The 5,835-nt window shown below is 40.6% G+C and overlaps 1 non-coding gene across 1 annotated transcript; it reads right to left on the bottom strand.

The window, feature by feature from the left end:
- Positions 1-5,150: 5,150 nt before the first annotated feature.
- LOC113243039 (U6 spliceosomal RNA) lies at positions 5,151-5,256 on the bottom strand. The gene has a single exon (XR_003312058.1). It is a non-coding gene; the product is annotated as a U6 spliceosomal RNA (small nuclear RNA).
- Positions 5,257-5,835: the final 579 nt, after the last annotated feature.

The following is a 5,835-nucleotide window of genomic DNA, read 5'->3' as shown; positions in this document are numbered from 1 at the left end:
TTCAAAGCCTATTACATTTGAAAAAGATTGAAACATGCATTTTGGGGGAAGAGGGAGAGGTTCAGTATTCATTCAGAAAAACAAGGGCATGTATGACACTGAAGATCCAAAAACAGGTCATGAAGTGATATCAGGGGAGTAAAATATTAATGATCCTTTCATTAGCTGAAACCTTTAGGTTTGAGACAGGTAACATGAAATTCTGCTGATTATGGAGAAACTAATTATGTCATTGAACCCCCCCTGTGGCTATGGAAATTCACGTATTTATAGCTACTACCAACTGTGCCATTAATGTGCCTTTTCCACCATTCTTCACTATATTGTTTCCTAGGGCCACCATAACAAAGCACCACAAACTCAGTGGCTTAAAACAATGAAGATTATTGTCTCACAGTTGTAAAAGCCCGGAGTCCAATACCTAAGAGTTAGCAGGGCCATGCTCCCTGTGAAAACTGTAGGGAAGGAGCTTTCCTAGTTTCTTCCAGCTTTTGGTGGCAATCCTTCATGTTTTTTGACTCCTAGACGCCTCCCTCCAATCTCTGGCTTTCTTCGCATGTGTGTATGTCTGTATTTTGAGAAACCTCAGTTTTCCTCCTGTGTTTCTCCTTTACTCGCCCTGCTACCACATTCACTGCAATTCTGAAGCAATTCTCAGATACCAGCTGGGTGTCCTGCAATTCAACTAAATGTTGACATTATCTCACTGGAGATGGCAGCTACAAGACTCCCCCCAACTTCAGATGCCAAGCTTACCTACTGGTTATAGATTGGAGGTTCCAGTGACACCCTCTCCTTGGGTTCCATTAATTCGCTAGAGTGGGTCACAGAACTCAGAGAAACACTTTACTTACTACATTACTGGTTTATTAGAAAAGAATATAACTCAGGGACAGTCAGACGGAAGAGACGCATAGCACAAGGTGTGGGGAAGGGGCGCAGGTCTTCTATGCCCTGTCTGACCACACCACTGTCCCCAGTCCTTAGGGAGACAATCCACTAGAAAAAGAGCAAAAGACTAGAACAGACATTTCACTGAAAAGGATATCCGGCTGACCTACGAACATTTGAAAAGGCATCCAGCGTCTCTGAGCATCGGGAAAATGCAATCTAAAACCACAAGAAGATAACACTGCCTACCCGTCAGAATGGCTAATTATATGTGTGTGGTGGTGATGACAATATGTAAGCACGTAATACAGTGCTGTTAACTATAGTCATCAGGCTGTCCATTAGATCCCCAGAACTTACTCCTCTTATAACTGGAAGTTTGTGTCCTTTAACAAATGTCTTCCCATTGCCCCCACCCCAGCCCCTGGCAGCCCTCATTCTACTCTCTGTTTTTGTGAGTTTGACTATTTTAGATACCTCATGTAAGTGGACTCATGCAGCATTTCTCTTTCTCTGTAGGCCTTATTTCAGTTAGCATAATGAACTCATGGAGCATCTGTGTGGTCACAAATGGCAGGATGACTTCTTTTTGATGGCTAAGTAATAATTCCATTATATATATATATAGAGAGAGAGAGAGAGAGAACACCTTCTTTATCTATATAACATATAGATATAATATATATAATTCCATCATATATATAATATATATTATATATATATAATATATATTATATATATATATATAATATATATTATATATATATATATATAATATAGATAAAGAAGGTGTTTATCCATTCTTTATCCATTCTTCTACAGTGAACACTTAGGTTGTTTCCACGTCTTGGCTACTGTGAATAATGCTGCAATAAAAGCTTTTTAATGGCAAAAAAAATTCCTCCTCCGTCCTTAGCAGGACCACACTCCCACATTCAAGCTATGAGAAGATCTGACCCTAGTATTGACTCAGTGGTCAGGAGAGAAGGTGGGGTAGGTCCCTGTAGAGGGCTTATTACAGAGGGTTCCCTGCAAAACACCAGCCTCATTTAAGGCCTTTGCATAATGTTCCAACAGCAGGGATGGGACCACTCTTGTGCGTCCAGAGGCTCAGGGGAATGTGGAGGCGCAAAGTTTTCAACTGCACCTGCCCAGGGACTTGCATTACTACTCATTCCCCATCAGGACCCCAGACTTTGATATTGGAAACTTGCTTCAAGAGCAAAAACAAGTTTCGCTGAAATTCTGCAGCCCTCACCATCATGTTGTGAGTCTGGTACTCAGCTCTGCTTGACCTTCACTGCAGGTGAGGACCTTTGCTGATCCTGCCAAGGGAGTGCCCGGACTCTCGCACTACACCCTGAACTGGTCATTCACACAAGAGCCGGTTCTTCTCTCTCTTCAAAACATCAGTGTTGCTCAGCAGTAACCACCCAAGTCTACAGTCTTTTTAGTTATTTTTCCCCCAAACTCTCAAACAACAGAGATGTGGCACAAACTAGTGGATCTCCTTCCTCCTGCATCCCGTCTCAGTTCATCACTAGCGGAAGTATTAACACACTGCCCTAGGCTTGTGGAGAGGGTGCTCAACAATCCCCTGCATCACCCAGGATGGGGTTCTCCCTGACATCTGACCACTGAGCCACCCTGTTCCAAAATCTCTTGCAGAGTCCCTTTCCCAGGACTACTTTTGACATCCAGTGTTTTAGGTTGGGTTCAAACCATTTATGTGTATGGTTTTTACTGAAGGAGGTCTCTCAGAAGAAACCTGTAGAAGAGTGAAGGAAGCAGAACAGGGCATGAGGAGAAGCGAGCCCTGTCGATGTGATTGCAAGAGCAGAGATTCTGCCCCCGCCTGACCTCACAGGGAGCTCTGGAGCATGACAGCATCACAAAGACTTTCCTGCCCAGAGACACAAGAAGTGTGGGCTGTCATATCCCTAAATCATTCAGTCATTGGCCAAGGGCTACCCCCAGGGTGGGGTGATAACAACTTTCGTAGCATCCTCAAGCAAAGTAACATCTGCAGCCAAGGTCACTCTGTTCTGAGAAACAGAGTACGAGAATGAGTCATGAGCAGCAATACCCACAGCAGCTGGAGGCTGGGCATCATGGCCTAGCAAAGAGGACCTGTGGGGGCCCCGGAGCACCTGATGCCTTGTCTATCACCCACTGGAACATAAATTCCATGGAGCAGAAACTTGGTTTTCTTTACCATTGTATCCCCAGGGCCTGTAACAGTGCCTGGCACAGAGTAAATGCTTACTAAATAGTTATTGATTGAACGTTCTCTAAGACAAGATCCATCAGGCATGCCCTGACTCAGAGGAACTCCTTGCGCTCTATTCTTTGGCCCTGAGAAGAGGTCAACAAGTGAGGGATTAAGTAGAGAACACTAAGTAACACTAAAAGCATGAACCATGAAAGAGGAATCCAGTGGACCATACAAAAATTAAAAACATTGGGGGCACCTGGGTGCCTCAGTCGGCTAAGCGACCGACTCTTGGTTTTGGCTCACGTCACAATTTCAGGGTCCTGAGATGGAGCCCCGGGTTGGGTGCCACACTGGGCCTAGAGCCTACATAAGATTCTCTCTCTCCCTCGCCTTCTGCCCCGCCGTCCACTCCCATTCAGGTGCCTGCTCTCTCCTTTTCTAAATAATTAAGTAATTAAAAACATTTGCTCAGGACCCCTGGGTGGCTCAGTCGTTCAAGCGTCTGCCTTCCGCTCAGGTCATGATCCCAGGGTCCATCAGGCTCTCTGCTCAGCCCAGAACCTGCTTCTCCCTCTCCCTCCCTGCTCTGCCTGCTTTTGTTCCCTCTCTCTCTCTCTGTTAAATAAATAAATAAAACCTTAAATACATACATACATACATGCATACATTTGCTCTTCTAAGTATACAATAAGAAAATTTTTTAAAAAATCACAGAACGGGAATGAATATTTACATGTTTTATGCCACTCATCTAAAAAGGAATTTGTACCCAGAATATATCAAGAATTCTTACATCTCAAAAATTAGAAGACAAAACCTCAGCAAAGAAAGAAAAAAGGAAGGAAGGAAGGAAGGAAGGAAGGGAGGAAGGGAGGAAGGAAGGAAGAAAATTGTCAAAAATTTGGGTAGCTGTATCCTTGAGAAGATACAGAGATGGCAAATGAACATATGAAAAGATGCTCAACCCCGGGGAATTATGTAAGACTGATGAATCACTGACTTCTACCTCTGAAACCAATAGGACATTATATGTTAATTGAACTTAAATAAAAATAAATAAAAAATTTTTAAAAACCTTTGTGAAGTAACCATAAGTTATCTGGAAGAGTAAGAACAAGAAACCATTCAGAAATATTTTTAAAATAAAAAATAATGAAAGAAGACTTTCTTTACCTGATATTATTTGCTTAGAAATAGACAAGAAATATAAGGGTAAGAATTTGGTATATGGTAGGACACGTAAAATCAATGAGGAAAAAATGAATGATTTATTTTTTAGAAAAACCTAAATCAAATACAGCTACATAGAAAGAAGAAAACAATAATTATGATCCTACCACCAAGAAATAATCACCCTAAGTGTAGAGAATACTATGTAGATTAACATAAAATAAAATCATAATATACTTATTCTTTTTAAAACCACATTGTAATCAAGAATTTGTACAGCAAAATAAATTTCTACAATATCATTTGTAATACTTGCATAGTATTCCATGGCAAGGAAATAGTTTATTTAACTGATCAACAATTTTTTGTACTTTCAAGTAACTGAAAATTATATAATTAAAAAAAAAACACCTTTGGGGAGTACTTTTATATTTAAATATTTTGATAATACTTTTAACCATTTCCTTAGTATACATTTCTAAATATACAACTGCTTCATAAAATATTATTTAAGACTTTTGACATTCATTTCTAAATTGTCAAATGGAAAAGTTGTGCTAAGAATTTTCCAGAAACCCAATCCTTAAAACGGGTATTGCCATTATTCTTTGCATTTGCCAATTTGATACTCCTAACGGTACTTTTCTTCTATGCTATCTTAATTTTTAATATATTCTTTGCCATTTGTATGAAATAGACTTTCCAAGACTTTTGTTTTTATTTTTAGATTGGTATTTGCCTTTTTTCATTATGGACATTAAAATGTTTGATATGTAGAAAACTTCTATTGTGAATGTTAAAAAAAAAGAAGAAAAGATGCTCAGTTTCAGTAGTCATCAGGGATGTGCACATGTATTTATCTATCTATTTATTTATAAATATGGAATGCTTTGCAAATTTGTGTGTCATCCCTGTGCAGGGGACATGCTAATCTTCTCTGTATCATCCCAATTTTAGTATATGTGCTGCAAAGCAGGCACAGGGAAGTGCAAATTTAAATGACAGCCAGTTATCGCTAGAATGGCTAAAACTAACAGGACTAACCAGACCAAGTATCCTGGCGGATAGAGAGCCACCGGAACTCTACACAGGATGGCCCCTTGGGGAAACGGTCGGGAATTCCTTACCAAGTTGAACGTACTCCTAGCACACGACCAGCAGTCCCACTCCTATGAATTTACCCAAGAGAAAGGATAACATGCCCACCTGTAGACCCAACACACGATATCCTCCATCACAGCCCCAAACTGGAAACGACACAAATGCCCATCGGCTGATGATTGCACAAATGGAATATTGCTCAGCAACAAATGGGCAAAGAATAGTGATACGTAACATTATGAATGAATCGAAAACATTATGCTAAGAGGAATAGGTCGAGCACAAAGAGATTACATACTCCGTGATTCCATTTATAAGAAATTGTGGAGAAAGCAAAACCGGAGTGGCAGGAAGCAGGTTGGTGGTTGCCTAGGAATGGATTGGGAAGAGCAACTATAAAAGGGTCATGGGGTAACTTTCTAGGGCAACAGAAATGTTCTAGATCTCGACTGTGGTAT

This window comes from Ursus arctos, unplaced genomic scaffold (assembly GCF_023065955.2).
Source record: "Ursus arctos isolate Adak ecotype North America unplaced genomic scaffold, UrsArc2.0 scaffold_14, whole genome shotgun sequence".
In the NCBI taxonomy this organism is placed as follows: Eukaryota; Metazoa; Chordata; class Mammalia; order Carnivora; family Ursidae; genus Ursus; species Ursus arctos.
The sequence above is the reverse complement of the archived record's forward strand: the minus strand, read 5'-3'. Positions and strand labels throughout refer to the sequence as shown.